At 42.3% G+C, this 23,538-nt stretch overlaps 1 protein-coding gene across 1 annotated transcript in view; it reads left to right on the forward strand.

The window, feature by feature from the left end:
• Nucleotides 1-23,538, forward strand: part of APBB1IP (amyloid beta precursor protein binding family B member 1 interacting protein) — a 153,525-nt gene that overhangs the window by 84,438 nt on the left and 45,549 nt on the right. The gene's annotated exons all lie outside the window — the stretch shown is intronic.

Below are 23,538 nucleotides of genomic sequence, written 5' to 3' on the forward strand. Positions count from 1 at the left end.
CAGTGCTGGGTACCTGTAGCTGCTTTGTAGCTTTGCTTTGCTGTGTTATGTTTTGCCCCCATTTTTGCAGTTTGTCTTGTAGAGCCAGTCACTCTCTTGAGGAGGCTCCTGAGTGTTAGGGATGGGCAACTTTGGCAAAACAGGGAGGCAATGCACTGGTATTTTCCCAGGCCTCTGATCTTGGGAGATGAAGTCTTCTGTTAGCTTTCCTTCCTTAGGGAGAAGCTTTGGTGGAGAGAGTTTTCCCTTATGGATAGACTGCGTGCCTGGATTGAGGCCCCAGGACTGGATATTAGCCCTGGAGGATATCACCCCTCTCTATGGACAGAATGTTTACATGGTGTCCATATGTTCCTAAAACTGGCCACACTATGTGAATTTTGGCCAATTCTTGATGAACCAGCTGAAAGTTACTCCATGTGTGACATTGTCAAAGGAATCAGACAGGCAATTTTAGGCCAAAACGTGCCTACATCCAATATGATTTTTGGATTCTAGATATTGCCTGTGACCCACCCAATGACTTCTAGCTAAATAACTATAGGAGCCCTGTGTGCATTTTTAGGTGATCCACTGCCTTTGTCCTCCTGTCCTGCCACGTTTAAGTAATGCTTTGAACACTACCTTCAAGTGTAGACCTACTTACCTACAAGGGTAAGTAAATATGATCTATCCTTAGACCAGAATGTCTTACGGGGTAGTCACTCTTGTTTTGACAAGACTCCTTTAAATGGAAGCACTATAGTGCTAAGAACATCAGGTCATTAAATGTAAGAACTCCCACTTAGTTCAAAATGTCATGTTACCTAGGTGCTGCTAAATCATTCAGCATGTATTGGCTACAAGCTAGTGGTCATCTTACATGCTTCCTCCTCCCCAGAACACCATTACATATAAATTTCCCCAAAAGTGCTATCTGTCCACAGAGTGGAGAAATGCCACTATTTCAGCAAAGTTATGCTGCAGTTTGATGTCTCATTAATAGAAAAAATAATTTAAAATATAAGTATGCTGAATCTAAAGCAACAATAAACTAAGCCAGGAAGACTAAATAAACAAGTGTCTGCTTATGATTAATGCCACGTGTTGTGTTTAGGCCTGTATAGTAAGGAATTTTGACAAGAAAGCGATAAAATCAAACACATACAAGGCAAATAAACAGTATGAAAGATGGATCACTTGATGTTGGCGTAGAGATAATTTTGCATACTGTAAGTAGGAGCCAAATGTTAAGACAAGATATTTTTGGCATGATAGTATCACTGCTGCTTGTTTCGTTGTCATAGTATAGTATTTATCACTTACACACAATATACATTTCACCTGAGGTTTTGGTTAGTTTTAGGTTCAGGTTAGGGGTAACATTTTGGCTCAGATTAAGGGCTAGGTTTCTGGTTTCGGTTGATAATCAAGGTTAATGTTTAGCGTAAGGGTTCATGTTGAGATAAAGGATCCAAAAGTAACTATTAGCTTTTGGGGTATGACTAACTTTTAGCTGAGCTAACTATAAAATGTTTAAGACTTATCAAAGGTGGGTTAATGAGGCCACATATGGTTATGTTGTAGAAGTAGTTTGTACCTAATATGTACAGTATATATAGATCTTTGTCCCCAACATATTTTATTATAGCATAAAAGACAGTAGATCACAATATTTAAGGTGTCTTTGTTAAAAATTCTGCAAAGTATTATTGAAAATTGCAAAACCATTACATTTTTAAACCAGCCAGAATTATTCATTGAGATGCATTAAATACTTTGAGTTATTGTCCTTTATATTATTTTAGATATGTACCACCTGTAGAAGTTGCTGCTCTTACTAACGTAATGCATCAAGTTGTAGCTCAAATCTGAAAAACATCTCAGCATGTTTACCTGTTAATGCAGTCTAAAATACTGACATGCGTAAAAATGTTTTTAGCTAATCAAGTGATGACAATAGAAAACATGTATCACATGAGTTAACATAACTTGGTAGAAACCGGGCTTAGAGGTGGTGAATAATGTTTAATTGTGCGCTTTGGTTCAAGAGGTAGAATTGACACATTTGGCATTTTAATATAGAGTTTAATAAAATGAACAAAATATTTTATATGGCTTATTTAACTGTTTTCATATGGTACCTATAAAGTTCCTAATGTAGAAGTAGTTTGATCATACCAGAGGAAGGACTATGTTTTCCCATGCAGGGCTGCCCTCTCCAGCTGCATATGCCTTTTCTGTGCTCCCCTGTCAAAATCAGAGACAGAAAGTGCTCCAGGTCGATCGGTTGATAGGTTGACTGCCTATCTGCTCTGTGTGACAACAAGGGTTGCATGATGGTTGATCACCAAACGTAGTTGTACACAGGTGCTTCCAAGGGGGTTTTCTGTGTTGTGTGTATTTCATATGTTTTAATCGTAGTTTTGGTTTTTTGTTTACATTTTTTTGTGTAACTGAATATCCTAATGTGAGTATATTTGCAGTGCTAACTTATGTTTGTCTGGCTGAGGTGGTACTCCCTTGGAGGTAAGGATTAACACTGCTGGTCAGGTTTTACCATGCTTTTGGGGGACCTCTACCAGAGCAAATATATAAAAAGTAAAGGGAACCACCTCTCGAGGGTGCTCTAATCAGTAAGACAGCCAAAGTTTTGTTCCTGGGTCGCCTCACTTAAAGGAACAAGATGCTGCTAAAATGTGAACTGTTTCACTGGACCACCCCTTGTGGGAGTCCATTCAGCATTCCAAGGTATGGATTTTTGCTTACCAAAGGCTAATGGACTCAATCACCTATTCAAAGTATGACCACCTCAAAGGGGAATGTAGGGATACTTACTAAAAGTCACTTAGGAGATCAAGTACAGGAATGTATATTGAAGTGTGTTGACTTAATTTATTACACTTAAATATCTTCAGTAGAGAATGTTTACATATAGTCAATTTGGCCTAGTCTGAAGTTATTTGAGGACATACTTAAATGGGTGCAATGCATGTATGGCCTGTCACAAAGAACAAGGCTTAGTTAGGGGACTAGAGAAGATACAGTACAAAGGTCTAATGTGCAGTGAAGCTGTTCGGAGAAGGCTATATTACAGTTGCTAATGACCAGCCAGTCGGGAAGTGGTGACTGAACAAAGGTGATGGAAGGCCCTGGTAGCGAAGGAGCTTGTGTGCTTAGGCTCCATCCCTAGCAATCTGAACCCCAATACTGGGTCCAAAATTGCATCATGGAGCATCCTAGGGACCTAGCCTGGGAGTCACAGGAGTTGGAATGAGGCCGCGAGAAGAAGTACAAGAGTTCAGCTTCCTCTGGGAAACATACAAATCAATGTCACTGGGACTGGTTACTGGACTGCTGGAGTCCGGTACAAGCTCAGTGGTACTGACTCAGAAATGCTGCACAACTAAAGAGAGTTATGAAGTGTATTAAAGAACTGTTATCTCGAGTGCAGAGAGTGTAATGAGGAACTGACATGTGGATTGAACAATGTAAAGTGTACAGAAGAGGAACCATGGATTACAAGGAGTTAATTATGAATACTTGTGGAGAAACATCATTTATAAGTTGGAGTGCTGCCTTAAATGCCAGCCTTGTGTTGTTCGGCAGCTTCAGCCTGCCTATGGGGGGCACTAGCATGCGCTCTCTCTGGGTCTCAACTTGGGCGCAGTAAGCCCTGTCGACATGGTGTCATGTGGAAGAAAGGGAAGAGAGTCACATGATCCTTCATATATTAACAGGTACTTCTCTTTAATTTTGGTGGCTGACTGGAGCAAAGGAGAGGTGAGTATGTACAGAAATCTACTAAGAGATTGTGTACACAGTATTTCCAGTCGTGTTGTGAGAACCAGCTTACTGTTTAATTGAAGTCAGTAAAAACTGACTTCTGCTAAGAAGCAGTGAATTAAATGGTCAAATAATTATGGAGATTATTAGAAATGAAACCATGAAATGTGTATTATACAAACCATTAGAAATGATTAGATCCACATCTCATGGGGTTACTTCTCTTGTGGTACTAGTATTTGTCTTTATTTTCATGCTAGGCTTCTTTCCAGTACAATATAAACAGTAGTGGAAAGCATTGTAATGAGAGTGTAACTGCATAATTGCAACTGTCTAAATATTTTTCTTTCTATGGCTGTTCCACATTCTTGTCCCTTACAGCTGATGTCTTAATCCTCAGCAAAGCTTCTGCTCTGGAATATTCATGTACCACCCAGAAGCCTGTAGCTCAAAGATCAAGTTCCCTGCACAGTCTTTTATAAAGATTATTAGCTCACTGTTTTACAGTTACACCTTAAGTCATTATTTTAAAATTTATGGTAGAACATAATGCAACGTTCAGCAGTAGAAAACAAATTTAACTTTTTTGATTCTAAACAGGTTTTGTATACTGTATTTATATATCTAAAAGAGAGGCATTTTTTTGTAGAATCGATTCAAAAGTTAGTAAAACAAAAGCATATCCTTGTTCTTCAGTTATCATTTATGTAGCGTCACCCCTGCAGAAGCTGCTGGCTGTATTGGGTCCTCTATTCTTACTTTGACCTCTACACATCTGACACCTCAATAGACACAGACTGATAGCTTTTGGCTAGTTACTCATAGTCACCCTGAAATAAGACTCAAGACTTTGGAGTATAATGACAAAACAAACTGAGAATATAAGTATTCAAAAATGACAGAAGATTACAATGCAGAACACTTTTTGACATATATAGTTTAAAATTTCAAACAATTTAGTAGGAGTGCTACCTTAGGTTCTGGTAAGGTCAGCATAAACTGTCGCTTTCTCCACTGGAAATGAGCAACAAAGGCCGACGGTGAACTTCATATCAATAGAATAATAGTTAAGTTGCCTAGAGTCACTTACAGTGAGGAGGCTAGAGCCTAGACTATAATGCAATAGCTGCAAGGTAACTGTAAACTCTTGACTATGCAGGATAACAGGTACTGTAACACAAGTAAGTCTTCAGGTGGACACATTGGAGCTCTTGAAGGCATTGGCGCACTAGAGAGAATAATTTCTGCAACAAGGAAACTGCTTGTGAGACACTAATTTCCTATGAGCACTAAGTGGGGAAATGTCCAGAAAAGGTCTAACTATCAGAAGTATAATATTAGATATCTCCTAGATTGTAAGCTCCAAGGATCAGGCCCTCCTTTCCCTTTTGTATTGAACTGTATTGTTGCTGTATTGTCTCCTGTTATATTGTAAAGCGCTGAGCAAACTGTTGGTGCTTTATAAATCCTGTACAATAATAATAATAGTAATATATCTCACATATTCAGGGTAACAGCAGGACTGTTGCAGAACGTCAATGGATAATAGGTGGTGCCTTTAAGAGGAATAGTGCAATATGGCTTTCAATAGATTTCATAAGTCAGTCAATATATCACAAAGAGTTAATATTCCATTCACCAACTCCACAGGTCTCATTCAGTGATGAACGGGGGCCCCCTTAAGATGAGGATGATTCCAGGTAGATTTCTGCAGCAATCAGACAGCGGAAATTGTGCGATTCAGTGGCAATTATAACTAGGCTTGTCAGCGTCATAGCAGAAATCAGCAGGTCTGGATCTCTGGAGACTTTGGTACTAGGCCTCAGGATGATCATCCGGCTCCAGCAGACAACGGCACAGACACAGGCTGCATTTGGCAGAGTGCAGCAGCTTTTTCAATTCTCCAGAGCTGACAGACACTATCTCTAATGTAATGCACAGTTTTTTCCTGTATCTTCGTCCTTGTATCTCTCCCAGAGACGACCTTCCCGTCCCACACCAGTGTCTCTTTTCCGGACTGCCCTGTGTTTTTTTGGGCTTTCTAATTTATATGGCCCCCACCTGCATTAAAGCACACTGGATTTTATAGTTTCCTTGGTCTGGATCAGGGGTGGGCAAACTTTTTGACTTGAGGGCCGCAATGGGTTCATATATTGGACCCGGGGGCCGGACCAAGAGTAGACGAATGATGTGTATGTGTCATCCATAGTAAGTATAGTAATATTCCCCCATAGTAAGCATAGTAATTAATCCCCCATATAGTAATTCATCCCCCATAGTAATTCATCCCCCATATAGTAATTCATCCCCCATATAGTAATTCATCCCCCATAGTAATTCATCCCCCATATAGTAATTCATCCCCCATATAGTAATTCATCCCCCATAGTAATTCATCCCCCATATAGTAATTCATCCCCCATAGTAATTCATCCCCCATATAGTAATTAATCCCCCATAGTAATTCATCCCCCATATAGTAATTCATCCCCCATAGTAATTCATCCCCCATATAGTAATTCATCCCCCCTATAGTAATTCATCCCCCATATAGTAATTCATTCCCCATATTAATTCATCCCCCATATTAAGTCCCCAAGTCCCCCCTGTGTCAATTCACTTACCTTTGCTCCGCGCTTTCCTCTCGCCGTGTTCCCGCGCCGTTCCGGTGTAGCATGAAAATCTTTCTCCTATGAGGATCTGTCCCCCTTGACGTATCTGCGCATGTGCCAGTTTCAGGCATTAGCAGCCGATCGGCGATCTCCGGCACATGCGCAGATACGTCGAGGGGGACAGATCCTCATAGGAGACAGATTTTCATTCTACACCGGTCTTCAGGGCGGACTGTGAGAGGAGCCTAGCTCCCCTCACGTTCTTCACGCTGCCCCGCCTACACACATCCTGACAGCCATCCTGACAGTATCACGCTCCACGGGCCAGATTAAAAGGTCCGCCGGGCCGTATACGGCCTGCGGGCCGTAGTTTGCTTATTGCTGGTCTGGATAATAATGGAGTACCTTCTGGTTGGGACCACAACTTCCATAGTGCAATGCTCTTGACTGAAGTTGATACAGAATCCACAAAGCTCCATCTTGTAGCACAAAAAGGGAACTTCTTGTATGAAAGGTTAACTATGATAATGCATTAATAAACCTGCACATTTCAGTTACAATGAGCCTTGTTACGAATCACCCGATAAAATCAGCATTTCCAGTGTGTTTCTAATGAATAAATCTAAGACCCCATTCACACAAATGTCTGCCTGCAATACGCTTGCTCAACAGGGGATCTGCCTGCTGAACCCCACTGAGGAAGCGGATGATAGGTCTGGGTCAAATCAACTTATGCAGAGCAGACAGAGATACAGCTGCTCTCCTCTATGAGCGGCCAGATGTAAATGGACCGCCTATCCATTTACAATTTACTACCATCCAATCCGCTGGATGGAAGGGGAAAAGATTGTCTATTTTTGCCGGACCAGATTGGATTGAATGTAGGTGGACGTAAATTGATACATGTCCATTTACAACTGCCACTCAATAGAGAAGAATGGAGGTCAAGGCGCTAGAGTCTCTGCAGAAAAAATTAGTAGAATCATATCTTTATGGGCTGGCTTTGTGCACAGAGGCATATTTTTGAGGTCAGGTACTGATGTTGGATGAGAAGACCTTGTCTTCATGGAGCTGGTTTTGTGAACATAGGCACAGTTATACTGGAACAGAAAGGGTCTTCCTCAAGTTGTTGCCACAAGGTTGGAAGTGTACAATTGTTTAAAATGTCCATCTGTATGCTATTGCATTTACGGTATTGAAAACACATTAAATTTAGATGGCTGTCCTGCCCAGCCAAAAGATTTGTGAAGAAAGTGAGATCTCACTACCCTTAGCGTATGTATTCATAGAATAAAGGTGACACCCTACTAGATATCCTATGGATTGGGGATTCTGGCACCTGGATGTGACGTTGTTATTGCAATGAAGGACAGAGACACAGACCACTGCTGAAACATCTCTTCTCTGGTGTCTCTGAGAAGAAACAAGCAATTGATTCAACCCACCACTGCCCATTTACAACAAAAGTATTAGATGTGATTGGAAGTTTCCATTAATAAAGCACACATTTTTAAAAAAATCCAACAAACTTTTAAAAACATTTCAAAATCTTTTTGGCTATTTAAACTTTAAAAGATGATATAGCTGTTTCTACAACATACTACATGTACTTTAAAAAAAGGTAGCTAGACATAAAAAAAAATGCCACCAAGTAGGACCTACCAGGACGTTCATATTAGTAAAATGACTAATCTAAAACAAGTATACCACTAGAAAGCATTCTGCTTGCTATCTGGTTACAGACTGTGGGGAACACAGACCTAGGATCAAGCGAGGGTTCAAATGTTGATTTGCTTGGTCAAGCATCTGAATCCTCTTTTCCACAGCTGCAAGTCATTGAGGATCATGGAAATGTAATTATGTAACTTGGAACAAGTAAAAGGAGAGCAACCGAGGTTACGCATGAAATGTACCATGATGACGTCCACCATGAAATTATATAAAGTGTGTTAGAGCTTTGTGCTTTACCCACGCTGTCCATCCTATACTGTAGACTGAGCAAAGAATATAAAATTCATAATCATTTTCAATCTTTTAAGGCCTGTACAAGTCATGGGGGAAGCTAGTTTCAGCTGGGAATATAAGGATGCCAATGGAATTGGGAATGCCAGTGCAGCTGGAGTGCATATAGACAAATGAATGGTGATGTGGTGAAGTGTGGAAACAAATTGGTCAGCTGCCCTTGCAGAGAAACCACACTGTAGGCATCATTATCAGAGTCTGTAGGCTTCTTTTCAGAGATAAACTGTGAATGGGTGACACTATGGCTAGAGAACACGCATACAGTACATGCAAGAAATGAAGAAAGGGGTTGGAAGATAGTCCAAAATGCCATTGTAAAATGTCTGAGGGCTCAGGCTGCTCCTCAAGATAAAAATATTTATGAACCCTTCATTCATTCATTCGTTCAACCAGTGACTGCTGACCCTGTTTCCATATTATTTTTGACAAATGTACCTGCAATTTAAGCACCAACAATTAGGTTTCTTTGGAACTGATCTGCTTTATGTTACTTTGAAAATGCACATATCAAAGTGCTCATTGACACAATTTTTTTATATATCACACATGGTACCAATAAACAAGAAACACATCACATTTGCAGCTGGGATCTTTGTGTTGCTTCTAAATTTTTTCATGTGGTGTTTCTGTTGTCTACGATCTGTGTGTCAGTAGAAATTAGAACATCTAATGCTGCAGGACAGAAGAGGATATGTGGAGAAGTGCATGCAGAGATAAATCCTAGGTTGTAGATAAGGACACAGATGCCTCCCAGGCTGCTGATAATGGGACTTATTATTACTGTTATTATACAGGATTTATATAGCGCCAACAGTTTATGCCACACTTTACAATATACAGGGGGACAGTACAACTACAATCCAGTTCAATACAGAAGGAATAGGAGGGCCCTGCTCATGGAGCTTACAATCTAAATGGGGTTATTTACTAAAACTGCATAGTGCAAAATCTGGTGCAGCTCAAAGCATAATGGAACAAGCTATTAGAAATGTATTGGCTACCATGCACAATTGCACCAGATTCTGAGTGCTCCAGTTTAGTATACAGTTGTGACCAAAATTATTCAACCCCCACTGAAATTGAGTGTTTTGGCCAGTTTGACATTGCTTTTGATCATTCAGTCATCTTGCTTACATTTACATTAAAGAGGCACTTGTAGGTCAGACAAATATAACATAACAGTTATAATGAAATAACCACAAATGTCTTTTCTGTGCTCACAGCATTATCAGTTTTATTCAACCCCCAAGTGACATTCAATCTTAGTACTTAGTACAGCATCCTTTTACAGTTATAACAGCTTTTAAACGTGAAGCATAGCTTGACACAAGTGTCTTGCAGCGATCTACGGGTATCTTCGCCCATTCTTCATGGGCAAAGGCCTCCAGTTCAGTCACATTCTTAGGCTTGCGCACTGCAACTGCTTTCTTTAAGTCCCACCAGAGGTTCTCAATCGGATTTAAGTCTGGTGACTGCGATGGCCACTCCAAAATGTTCCAGCCTTTCCTCTGCAACCATGCTCTAGTGGACTTGGAGGTATGCTTGGGATCATTGTCCTGTTGAAAGGTCCAACGTCTCCCAAGCCTCAGGTGTGTGACGGACTGCATCACGTTTCCATCCAATATCTCCTGGTACTGAAGAGAATTCATGGTACCTTGCACACGCTGAAGCTTCCCTGTACCTGCAGAAGCAAAACAGCCCCAAAGCATGATTGACCCTCCACCATGCTTCACAGTAGGCAAGGTGTTCTTTTCATCATAGGCCTTGTTCTTCCTCCTCCAAACATAGCGTTGATCCATGGGCCCAAACAGTTCTAATTTTGTTTCATCAGTCCACAGAACACTATCCCACAACTTTTGTGGTTTGTCCACATGGCTTTTGGCATACTGCAGTCGACTCTTCTTATTCTTTGGAGACAGCAAGGGGGTACGCCTGGGAGTTCTGGCACGGAGGCCTTCATTACGCAGTGTGCGTCTTATTGTCTGGGCTGAAACTTCTGTACCCACATCTGACAAATCTTTTCTCAGTTCCTCAGCAGTCACACGGGGACTTCTCTCCACTCTACGCTTCAGGTAGCGCACAGCAGTCGAAGTCAGCATCTTCTTTCTGCCACGACCAGGTAGCGTTTCAACAGTGCCCTTTGCCTTGAATTTGCGAATGATGCTTCCTAAGGTGTCTCTTGGTATGTTTAACATCTTTGCAATCTTCTTATAGCCATTGCCCTTCCTGTGAAGAGAAATCACCTCTTCTCTTGTCTTCCTGGACCATTCTCTTGCCTTCACCATGTTTGTAACCACACCAGTAAATGTCTAGAAGGAGCTGAGTATCACAGTCATTTTAAAGCTGCCTAATTGGTGCTTATTATGCTTGATTGCTGCTCGGTGACATCCACAGGTGTTTTCAATACCTGATGGAAAGCACCTGTATGAACCTCTGTTCTTCAGAGTGGTAGTCTTTAAGGGGTTGAATAATTGTGGCAATGAAGAAACCACATAAGAACCATTTACTACTGTATTACATAAACAATTGATGTCATTTTAGTTGCATTTGGGTAGTTACAACGTCCTTGTAGGATTTGATTCTGAATACAATTCCAAATGTACACTATAGTCCCTAAACCCCTTTACAGCATTGGGGGTTGAATAATTTTGGTCACAACTGTATCTCCCCCATTGTGTATGTAGACTCTAATAATGAACTTCTTTTATTTGTTCCCATTTAGGTCAGCCGTACATGGATCGAAATTCAGCCAGTTCAGCAGGGATCAGACGTACAGGGAGGTTGTAATCCACCAATCAACCCTGTCAAATTTGTGACACTCGATCAGTATTGTCGGGTACAGCTGGCAGCGCTGATCAGTGTATTCTGACAGTGGGGAAGTCTCCCGACTTTCAGAATACATTAGCTCAGCAGGGAGGATTCCCCCATCTATATACTGTGTGGATGGGGGAATCAAGTCAGTTTTTTTCTTCAGTGTGCTTGTTGAACGAAATACAATCATCTCTGGGCTTAGGTGTCCGTTTATGAACCAGCTGTAAATGATCTCTGCTCAATTCTCCGGCATTCTCAGAGAACACAGTTCTCCTGTGAATGCAGTTTATGAAGCAGTGTAGATCAGTTCTCCAAACGAATGGAGAATGGTCTACAAACGCTGGAGAACGGTCTACAAACACTGGAAAACGGCTGATTTTACTATCATCTCGCAAGATTACAGTAAAAGATCAGTTTACTAAGCAGAGGTAAATTATCGCTGCTTAGTTTGCGGTCCCTCCGATTCTCCAGCTCTGGGCTGGAGAATCTGGAGAGAGAACACAGATCTCCAGTGAAGGGCTGAACATGTTCTCCGTTGATCTCCTGAGTGTCATAAACTGTGAATGACCAGAGAATAGCTGCGATCCTCTGAATCGCAGCTATTCTCTGTGTCATAAACGGACACCTATGTCTTTTGAATATACAGTTGAAAGGCCTCATGCACATGGACGTTTGCCGTTATTTCCCACACCCTTCGCTTTTCACATGTGCAGGCACAGGTAAATGCCAATGCACTGAAGCATCAGCATTTACACAACTTTGCCTGCATACAGCAGTTCACTTGTATGACATCCTGTATGCACCAGCTATAGCTCTGCGGGTGTGGAAAAGCACAGGGAATTATATGCTACGCATATCAAGCAAATGTCCATGTGCAGGAGGCTAAGTTTTGTTATAATTGCTCTATAATATAAAAAAAAAACTATTGATCATATTAGCAATTCATAGGATGGTAACTACATATAATAAATAATGTCCCCTTTCCCATATCATCTCACAATCCTGATAAACTAAGTAATTTTAGTTACTTAGTTAGTCTGGCTGAAAAAAGACAAAAGTCCATCCAGTTCAACCATTAAAAAAAAAAAAGTTACAATCCTATACCCACAGTTGATCCAGGGGAAGGCAAAAAAAACCCAGCAAAGCATGATCCAATTTGCTCTTGCAGGGGAAAAATTCCTTCCTGATCCCCTGAGAGGCAATCGGATATTCCCTGGACCAACTTTACCTATAAATGTTAGTATCCAGTTATATTCTGTGTATCTAAGAAAGAATCCAGGCCTTTTTTAAAGCAATCCACTGAGCTGGCCAGAACCAACCCTTGAGTGAGTCTATTCCCCATTTTCACAGCTCTCAGTGTGAAGAAACCATGTTTCTGTGTTTGGAGATTCAATCTCTTTTCCTCCAGATGTAAAGAGTGCCCCCTTGTCCTCTGTGATGACCTCAGGGTGAATAGCTCTACACCGAGTTCACTATATGAACCACTGATGCATTTATACATGTTGATCATATCCCCCCTTAATCTCCCCCCCTCTAATTTACATTATAGACCTCACATAGGGATCCAGAGATGTTTTAGCTGGCCAGCCAGCACAACCCTAGTATTTCCAACCAGCATCCTCCAGCATTCACTAATCTCGCCAACATCCATCAGCACAATGGTAGGGGGAAAAAGGGATTGTATTTATGATTTCAGCTACACTTTAAGCGTAGAATAATTTACCACTCGTGTCATTCAGTGTGGCAAGGAGCAAACAACATTAGGTAAAATAAATATTTTCACATTTAATTTCGTTTTAATTTTTTTCCTTACAATATGTCAGCAGACATCAGCTTGTTAGGACCATATACAACAAAAAGTCAAGTTTATGTTATGTAACGTAATTTAAGCCCTGTTTACATATGGGAGCAGGGAATGACTCACGGTGTATGAGTTTGTTTGCATGGCCAGCTAATCATTTATTCCTCATCATTCACCTTGCCACGCTCCATTAGTAAAACATAAAGTCATGTACACAATATAATTGTAACATATAGCCTATTACCCAAAAGTCTGGTCTCATTTTTACCTTTCAAGCATGCAACTAAAGTGCAAACTGCAAACCAATGCATGTATGTTTTCTTACATGTGTGGATAACATAAGTTTCACTGGTCCGTTAGACGGTCTGTCATCAAGCCAAAGACCTTAGAAGCTTTTGATGGCATCCAATATCTATTCAGACACAGGCAGCCAGTATATGATTTACAACCTGGATACTGGTTATGGGTCATCAAGGCAACTGTTAACTACCAGTGTATATGTAGTGACTACCCCATAAATAGAATGAAGTTTAAGACCTTATGTACACTGGCATCAAAAACGTCACTTTTAAGGGCGTTTGACTTTTTTATGCCTGTACAAGCCCCTCCATGATAGCCTATGTGTCCTTACCAGGGTTTTTATTTTCCTCAGAGAAAAGGTGCAGGAAATCCTCCCTTCTAAGTCACCCCTTGTCTCCGTCCTTTAGCCACCTCTGAGCATCATCCCTTGGTTCCACCCGCTACCCACTTCCTAGTACCACCCCTTTTAGAGGATACAGAACCAAGTATCCATTTGTAGTGCCAAGTAATTTGGATGGAACTTGTTAATGACAACAAGAAAAGCAGTAAAATTGATCCTCTGCAGCCAGCAACAATAGACCCCCCCCCCCCAGCAACTATGGATTTCCTGCAACAAAATACCCCCCAGATTCAATAGATCCACCCCAGCAACAATAGACCCTTGTCAGCAACAATAGATCTTCCAGTAGCCAGAATCAATAGACCCTCCAGCAGCAAGCAGAGATAGACCCTCCCTTATCAGTAGATCCCTCTCAGCAACAACTGACCCCAAGACCCCAACAACCACCCTACAGTAACAACTGATCCCCCAGCAACAATGCAACAACAATGTAACAACAAGTCCATTCCAGCAATAAGAAATCCCTGCCAGCAACAACTTATCCCCCAGCAGCCTGCATCAATAGGCCCTCCAGCACACTACAGCACCCCTTACCATTACATAAATGTAGTGCTGGAAGTGCCGGAACTGCGTTTCCCCTGACAAAAGAGTCCTGGTCCTTGCACAGATAAGCTTGTACAAGTGTTTAGCGACAGGTGTGTCTATAGAAAAAAAAAACTGAAAAAAAAATCACTTGCACGTTCAGAGAGAAGCATTTCAGCAGAAAAACACTGAACCTGCCAAAACACATGTAAACACACCTAAGCATGTTTAGGGCTTCAGCGCCCATTCATTTCAAAGACCAGAATAAGTTAAAATTCTGGCCAATGAAATGATTGAATGCCCAAACACCTGACGCACCTCAATGAGCCTAAACTCGTTTGAAAAACACAGCTTTGGGAACATTGTTAATGCTGCTTTTCTCCTGCCAGGAGAGATGAATTCAGAAGAGCTGAGAAACCCCCATTGTGCATGAGGCCTAATAATGGCGGCTTCCATCAAATTCTTCTATGACAGGTGTTTAGCTTGAGAGCAGATCCCTTTCAAACCAGCTCTAAGAATGTCAGCATCAGAGCTCACCATTCTGCTGCAGAAGTCCTATTTTCCACATTGTGAGGGTAACCATCTCACCGTGAAGAGTGAGCGGTGAGGCCTGGGCTTATCTCCTGACATGTTATGTCAACCACAATTTTCTGCTTGATCCGGCTGAGAGGTATTAGCAGCATATACACAATGAAATCCTTCTTCCTTTTTCTCTATAGGAGTAGGACAAGAACAAGCCAAGCTGCAAATTGTTCAGATACAGTGTGGTAATGGGTCTCACATCTGTGAAATGTTATAGATACTTGTGTGTCATAGTAGAAGGGATGGATAAAAATATGAATAAAAGTCACAGTATATTGTATATAGAACTAAAATCCACCCCTGGTACCAATCCATCCCTCTCTGCTCTTTCACAGTTAGAGTTCATGCTTACAGAAGCCTAACAGTATCACTCCAATGCAGCTTGACGCCATTTAATTTATATCAGTCCATCCAACATGGCCCCATTACTTCAGCAGACATAGTAATTATTGGCTGATCTTCCCGTATTCAGACAATAGCAGCACAGTGACTTAGTGGTTAGCATTCGTGCTTTGCAACATTGGTGAGTGAATCCCAACCAGGACACTCACTGCTAGGAGTTTGTTCTCCTTGTGTTTGTGTGGGTTTCCTCCCACACTCCAAAGACATGATGGTAGGTTAAAGAAGATGAAAACTCAACATTTCATATTCCTGATATGTGTCTGCTGTACCATGTACTTGTATGAAAAGTATCCTGTTCTCTTTGTATTGCTTCCTTTGTGTGGATTCCCTGGTGTTCCTGCCAGTCCCTCTGCTGTCCTATTAAAAACTAACCTCACTAGGCATGAGAGCACAGCATAGTCAGTTCTCTAGCTGTACTGGGCACTCAGCCTGCTCACCTCCAGTGGTCAGACTTTTCCTAACACACACCTCCCTTTCACAGCCTTTCACTGGGAAGACCAGTGTTCTACTTTTTCTGCTCCCCCCAGCTCTTATGCAGCTGAGAACAATAGTAATCACTTACAAAAAAAGGAAAAGAAGGTATTTACATTTTTTATATCTATATACAAATGTTTTGCCTTTCAATTCTATTTTATTTGAATGGGTTGTTTTACAAGGTGAGGGTTTACAATCACTTTAATTGGCTGTTGTCCTGAGCTAGCCATACATGGATCGAAATTCAGCCAGTTCAGCAGGGACCGGACAAATTTCGACCCGTGCATGGGCACTGAGGTTGTGCCACCCTGTCGGATTTCTGCCGCTTGATCAGCACTGCCAGCTATAGCCAGAATTGCTGATCAGTGTCTCTCCGCTGTCAGAATACAATAGCTTAGCAGGGAAGATTACTCATCCATTTAGAGTGTGTGGATGGGAGAATTGAGTCTGTTTTTTTCATTCAACCCATTGGTTGAATGAAAAAAAACTGACTCATATATGGCCAGCTTAAATTGACCCTAGTATATGCAGAGATGCATGTGTGATAGGGACCTTAGATTGTAAGCTCCCTGGGGGCAAGGGCTGATGTGAATTTACAGTATGTAAAAGCAATAATAAATTGTTAGTGCTACATAAATACTTACAGTATAATAATATCATTTAATAAATAATGGCAATCCTGTTCAAGATCTTTAATATTTTTTTTTATAATTATGGGTCCAATCTACCATTAGACCTTACATTGCATTCTGAAGAATTATGAAGAATTAGATAAACCTGAGTTCAGGTAGAGCTGACCATACTCATTACTGTACAATCTGACTGTACGGTCTCCATACAATCTTTTTTTGATTTAGCAAAACTATCTAATTTGAAGGCCTACCTAAAAAATCCATTCAATCTGTATCCAATAAGGCAGGCCATTCTTAGTAGATCTAAAGGAGATTTTACAATAAGATTGTATTTGTATGGTCAGCTAATAGCATAACTCCAATTACAGTAGGAAAGGGTTAGAGCCCCTTTTAGGTTTCAGGATCTGTGTCTGGTGACAATGGTCTCCAAGACAAATAACTGAAGGGGGTCTCCCTAGGAAGGAGATATCAATAAAACCATGACAGGGATTCTAAAACATCCCTACTTTATCAAAATTCAAAAAAAGAAAAGTTTGGGCTAGAGTTTTACTTTATGACATTCTGTAGAGGTGGCATTTGTAGTCTATTCTTTCCTGTCAATTTTTTCTACTAGAGATAAACTATCATATATGTAAGTTGTGTACCAGGGTGGGCTCCCCAGGATACAGTGAAGTCACGAACGAGGAAAGCAACCTCAACACCAGCTTTTGCCACAACAGAATTTTACTTAGATGTGGCAAATAAACACAACCACAAATGCTGAGAACATACAATAAATTTACATACACCCAGCCCAAAGGCTGAGACCCTTGTGCTGCACAGCACGGTGCCTTCTGATGGATGAAGGTAGAAAGTGAAGTAATTTACCTACTGGTGGGCACAAATAAGCAGCCACACCATACCCGTTATTACCCTAAAAGAGCAAGAATCAGTGTATGGGTGTATGGTATGGGCTAGCCTGTGGTGCAGCACAACAGCTTACAATCTTACACAAATCTACAGTATTCCCTCTCCCATAACTGGTCCTGTAGCATGTGCCTGAGTATTCCATCTGAGCAAAATGCCAGTCTGGCTTGAGTTTGTAGGATTTTATCAGCTCTCCAATGTGAAATGTCACTTTAAGTTGTGGAGTCCTTCCAATAATCAGTAACAACACTTGTGGCCTGACACAAACAGAGACCCTAATGAACTAACTATAGGCCTGGATTCAGTCTCAAGGCACTAACAAATGAGGTGCGTGCACAAACTTACCGACCCGGGTCTGCTTTGCATCCGCTGGTGACTCTGAACAAAACAAATGTCTCTCCAACAGGCCTGCGATATTGTAGTGTATGGTGCGTTGTTCCTCGGCGCTCATCAGCTTCCTGGCAGCAATCTCATCAGCTTCACCCAGCTGCAGTTCACACGGCCCCTTCATTCAGCATTCTCCAGAACATGGCTCCTGCATTCAGCATGGTCCAAAACATGGCTGCAGTCTCCTCTTCCTGTTCACTAAAAACTCCACCTCTTCATGAATATACAAATATCTATGCAGTCTGAGCCTGTGTTAGAAAAACAGTGACATCTTGTGGCTAAACCGCAGAATGTCAGTCAAAACATCAATTTACTCCACACCATAATTTACTGCACACAAACAGTGTTCAAACAATGAGAGCTGTTTCCCCATCTCACATATACAATACACATGAGCATGTACAGTACCTGGAAGCATCATTTTAGTATTACCTGGTGCTGCTATGTCTCTGTTTTGTGTTTCAAAAGATCATTACTGTTAATGGAATGTATGTAAGATTTTATATGTGTAGCACCCCTCTAGTTAGCCTCGGGGAGCTAGCTAGGTTGTTTTAGTTAGAGGCTGGATAGCAGCTTGGGATTAGGTCATGGCTCAGGGCTCTGCAGGTCAGTTCCCTGATACCTCCCCCTGCTTTAGAGACTTTAGTAGTTTCTAGAAGGCAGAGGGTGGGGATGAGGAGGGGCTGATCTGCATATTCAGGGGACTCTGGCCAATCTTCAAGCAGGAGGCTTGGCATGGGGCCAGGACAGCCCTTAAGTATGAGACAGCCTGATCAGGAAGTGGTCAGTGTCAGTTGGGATTGGGCCCAAGGAGGGGCCTACCTACAGGCAGGTGCTGGATAGGAGGATCTCTCTACCTCAACCGTCCCCTCAGAAAGGACAGCCTGGGAAGCAGGGAAGGAGCCAGCCCAGCATAAGGCCTGAAAGCAGTTACCAACCCACAAACGTACAGGAGAGGCAGAGTAAGTAATCTTACACCCCCTGGGCCAGATAAGGGGAGAGGGTGGAGAACCCAACTAGTTCCTCATCCGGGGCTGCTTTGCTAAAGTGGCAGTTTCTGGGTTCCCTTGCCCAGGGATTCCTTCAGGCATCTGGGTGAAGAGGAGGATTCATCTGGGGTCTGAGGATGTACACCAGAAGGGCTGGAGGGGCTTTTAGTCTAATGGACTTGTACATAGTTGCTAAGGAGTTGTCCTCACAGTTCACAGTTTCCTTGGGCATCCCATACACTCCTCAACCCCATTCAAGTTATCAACCCCTTAATAAAATCTGTCTCTGTTGTGCAAGTGTGGAAGAAAATGCGTGTTGCCTGGATGTGCAGGACTACAGGGGGACCCAAAAACTCTGCGACTCCTAAGGGGGTAGTGCTACACATGCAAGATATCTATCCCAAGTCTGTTGATCACTATCATATATGGCTAATCTTTGGAACGTTTGTCTACATGCCACATATTAATGTGTTCTGGAGTTTGTTATATGTCAGGTGTAGTCAGGTGTCAGGCTCCAGTCTAGCATTCATGGCTTGTTCTATGTCTTGTCTGTGTAGATCTGGGTCATTTGATTCTACTTGTGGTTTTCAGGCCTCAGAAGTGGTGATGTGACTTTTGAAGTACATCTGGGTCAGCCAAAATTAATTCCCGTAAAGAAGTAATCCTTTCTTACTAGCATATATACTGTGTGAATTTGAGAAGGAATTTTCAGTAGAAAAGGAACATAACTAAATTTAGAAAAAAAATCCTACAAATGAAGACAGATGACAGTAATTATTACATGTTGAAGATTTTTTGTATTTTGTCTGTTTTTCAAACCTCCTAAGACTGCACCAGAGCAGTTGTGGAATTCCAGACGAGCTATTAGGACAGTCCGCTCAGTAGAGAAGCTTCGATCATCGTGACTGCTCAGTTTCCTTCATTTCAGATATTAGGTCATGGAACAGCCTCTATGGCAGCTGCAAATAATCAGCTTCATGTAAAGAAATGGAAATCAGCTCCTCTGTGCAGATGTACTATCATTTAGAAAATTGCAGTGGTATTAAATGTTGGGATGTTTACAAAGTGTCTTGTAATGATGAGGAAAATGAAAGATAAATTATATCCAAGCCTGGATTTAGAGTAAAGCCAGGTAGACCTACACAGATTAAAAATAGACACAGACAAGGCTGGATTAGCATAAAGCATGTAAATAACGGTGGCTTACTCCCACCTCCATTAGTCTTCTGTCTGTGTGCCCTGCTCCCACATTGGGTTCAGACAAGCCACTGCTAGAACCATGATTATACCTGTAGACAGCAGGTGCAGGTGGCACTTGGCCGAAGTGGCATTGCAACTGGTGGAGGAATTCAGGAGAAACCGGGATTATCTAGGTTCTGCTCAGTCCCTTAAAAGCAGTTGGATGCTCTGGATCCAGGTGACCCTGGCAGCTATCTTGGGTCATACAGAGTCATATTAAGTCTCTGTGCCCAGGTTTTGGCACACTTTATGTGAGTGGCTAGTGTAGGGACAGGATAAACATCTGTCAGAGACAGTACTAGCAGTAGGAAAAAGCTTCTGAGGAGTAGGGAAAGAGTTGGGCCTACGTGTTCTTCTGCAGCAAGCTCCCTTTTGGGTTGGACTGGCCAGACCGCACTCCGCTCCCCTCAACAGATATTTTCCTCAGCTTGGGCCTACACACCACTGATTCTTCTCTGAACTGTCGTAAGTGTCCTGTTCAGCTTGGGCCTACACACCACTGATTCTTCTCTGAACTGTCGTAAGTGTCCTGTTCAGGTGAACCTCCCAGTTGGGCTTGTTGTACTGTTTTACAAGTTTTGCAATACAGCATTTCTGGCAATCCGGGACTCCCTACCCAACATGCCATCTACTGCATGAAGGCCACCTACCATCTGCAAATGCAGACACACTCTAGTGCACTTACACCATGTGCAACCAATTCAACTCAGTGTGTTTGGTAAATGACTGAGCGAAAAGCTCCTGTTGGTCCATATAAGCACTTTAGTATCCTGTTAGCAAAACCTGCCTCTTAATCTAGTTTCCGTTCTCTACCAGTACACACCACCTACCCTTACTCCTGCCTATTTACAGTCTTTGCTTTTGTCTGAAGGTATAGTACTTTACTCTGGCTGCTTGTTAGCTGTCAGCAGTGAAGAAACATAAGGACTAATACCTGGAAGTATCACACAGCAAACCCAGACCTTTCTGTGAGGTTTCTGGCTGTCAGGAAAGACAAAGTGTGCCCAGGCACATAACGGTGCACCAGTGCAGAATATCTGTCAGCCCTGCCCATTCTTGCGCAGATGCACGTGCGCCGGCCACTAGACTGGCGCCAAACGGGTTATTTAAACCGCACAGCAACTCTGGGACTGTGTTGATCTCCTGTTGCCATCTTGATCTGTCTGACCTAGTTTTAACTCTGCTGAACTGACCCTTGGCTCATCCTTTACCACGTCTCTGCTCCTTTTGCCTGACTACTTTATCATTGCCAACTCCAGCCTGAACCTGACTATTCTTCTGCCTGCTGCTCTGATCCTGATATTCCTGCTAGTTGCTGTCCCGGCTTGCCTGACCGTGCTCTGCGTTCTGCCAATGACAGCCTCCTACTACTCTGCTGCCTGCCAAGTTCCTGCTGCCTGCCTACCTGCTCTCTGTAACCCACCAACCTGCCAAGTGCCTGCTGCAGGTGACCCATCAATCTGCCAAGTGCCTGCTGCCTGTCTGCCATCTGCCAGCCTGTCTTCAGTGATGCTCTGCGTTAAGGACCAGCCCTCATCCAAGGCATACAGACTACTCATCTGGTCATCATAAGAACTGCTAGGCACTCGTGCCACTCCAGGCTCTCATGCTTCCTGTTACCTTACCAGGGGTACTGAGCTGGAGGTGTAAGAGAACATCTTACTCTCCACGTCAGGTAAATGACACTGACAAAACGTCTCTCCTTTGCCTGGGTGTCCCACTGACTCTTGACAAATTCTTCCCAGTACTGTTTGCATTGATCCGTTTCTGCAGTGCATTTTGCATTTTTGCACATGCGTTTTTGCAGCGTTTTTGATATGTTTTGCATTTTTTTTTCAACTTGTTGCTGGGCAGATTAAAACACAAAATGCATCAAAAACGCACTATATGCTTTTCTACAGCATCTCCATTGAAATCTATAGAATGAAAAATGCAACATTTTGCTTTTAAAAAAGTCCCTGATCCTTTCCAAAAAAAAACACACCGGGTGAAAACGCAGAGATGTGAACCTGTCCCATAGGAAATCATATTTCAAGCATGTCAGTTCTCAAAGGAACTATGGAATGGTAAGACCTGCGCGAGTCCCATCATAGGGGAGGACACTCAGGGAACAGTTGACGCGTTTCAAAGGATGTTTCTTCTTCGTCAGAGCTGATGAGAACTGACATGCTTGAAATACTTCATTGTTTGTGAGTATATTTTTGTATTCAATAAATATTGGGTCTACTGAGGTAATGCGCAAGGTTGGTGCACTTCTTTTTTGTTTTTGGTTCAAAGTCTTTTCTGTGCTTTGCAGGGAGAAGAAACAAAGAGATTCCCCTGTACAGAGCCCTGTGTTGTTTGTCAACACAGGGCTCTGCGGTATGATTGAACACAACAACTCAGCAGATCTCAGCCATGAATCTTTGGCTGGGACCTGCTGACAACATCCAGCTGTGTCCAATCACATCGGGAGCTGTGGGCGGGGGCACATGCGCCCAGAACCCAGGAAATGGGCAGCAACATACAGGTACATTGCTGTGTCTGCAGGAGCCGCCTGTCCACAGAACAATGTGGGCAGGTGATCCTAAAGGAATATAAAAACATCCAATAGTATAAATAGCATGTTAATGAGAAAAATATGCAGCCTGTAAGGTAGAGTAGGTATCATTGAGCCCGGTAATTTTGCAGCAGTACACAAAGCAATAAGCGGATCAGAAACTCAAGTGTGAACAGGCTTCTCCTATGTTTTCAGTAAACATGCCAGCTTCTCAGGACCATGCTTCTTGTATAGCTTTCATTGGATGCAGGCCTTGCCCCGCCTGTTGAGTGTTTATTTTCACCTATGCATTCAACACAGAAATCTTTGGATATCTCTACCTTGGTAAACAAGCAGCCTATAACTTCAATTTCAGCTTTGATACACTCCAACCTGCACCTTCAAACACCTCATCCACTGGTGAAAGCCAAGCTCTTACAACCGGCACTTTAGGGGAGTGCACACCTAGCTGTGGTGGCAGCATGCCCTGTGTCAGTGACACCACATCACCGGATGGCCCCGCCATCCAACCCCGCTGACAGCTGATGACTCATCCATTGTTAAGGACGCAGTGGCCAGCTTCCCAGTCCTCTCCTTACCAATGGCGGCCCCGCTCCTTAATGCTGAAACTACTAAACATAGCTTACAAACTTGGCTAAACACTAAAACATTAGCATTTTTTTGTTCAATGTTTCTAAAGCAGTTTTTAGCTTTTCTAGTGAGCATGAAGCTTATGTTGGATTTATGCCAAAAAGTCAAACTACTACTATTCAGTGAACTCTGTATTATGAGTAAAGACTTGAGGTTATTTAACCGCTTGACGCCGACGTAACACAAATATGTGGCCTCACAGAACTGGGCTTTTTTCCATGGGACCACATATTTGCGTATCTGTCTTTGTGCAGGCACAAAGACCGCGGTGTCACTGAGAGCACCGGGTCCCGTTCTAACGATCAGGACCCGGGACTCCCAATTCCGGGTCACATGATTGCTGTGATAGCCTCTGATTGGCTATCACAGTGATCAGTCACTGTACAGCCCAGCCCCCTTGTTTTTTTTCTCTGAATGGAGAAGAGAGACACATTGTATCTCTCTAACTCCTGGCATAGAGGTGGAAAAAATGTTTGTATAAAGAAATTAAAAAAAAAAAAAGATAAATAAATATTAAAAAATAGA

Source organism: Staurois parvus, unplaced genomic scaffold, assembly GCF_062004578.1.
Source record: "Staurois parvus isolate SC_StPar_1 unplaced genomic scaffold, SC_StPar_1.0 ptg000636l, whole genome shotgun sequence".
NCBI classification, from domain to species: Eukaryota; Metazoa; Chordata; class Amphibia; order Anura; family Ranidae; genus Staurois; species Staurois parvus.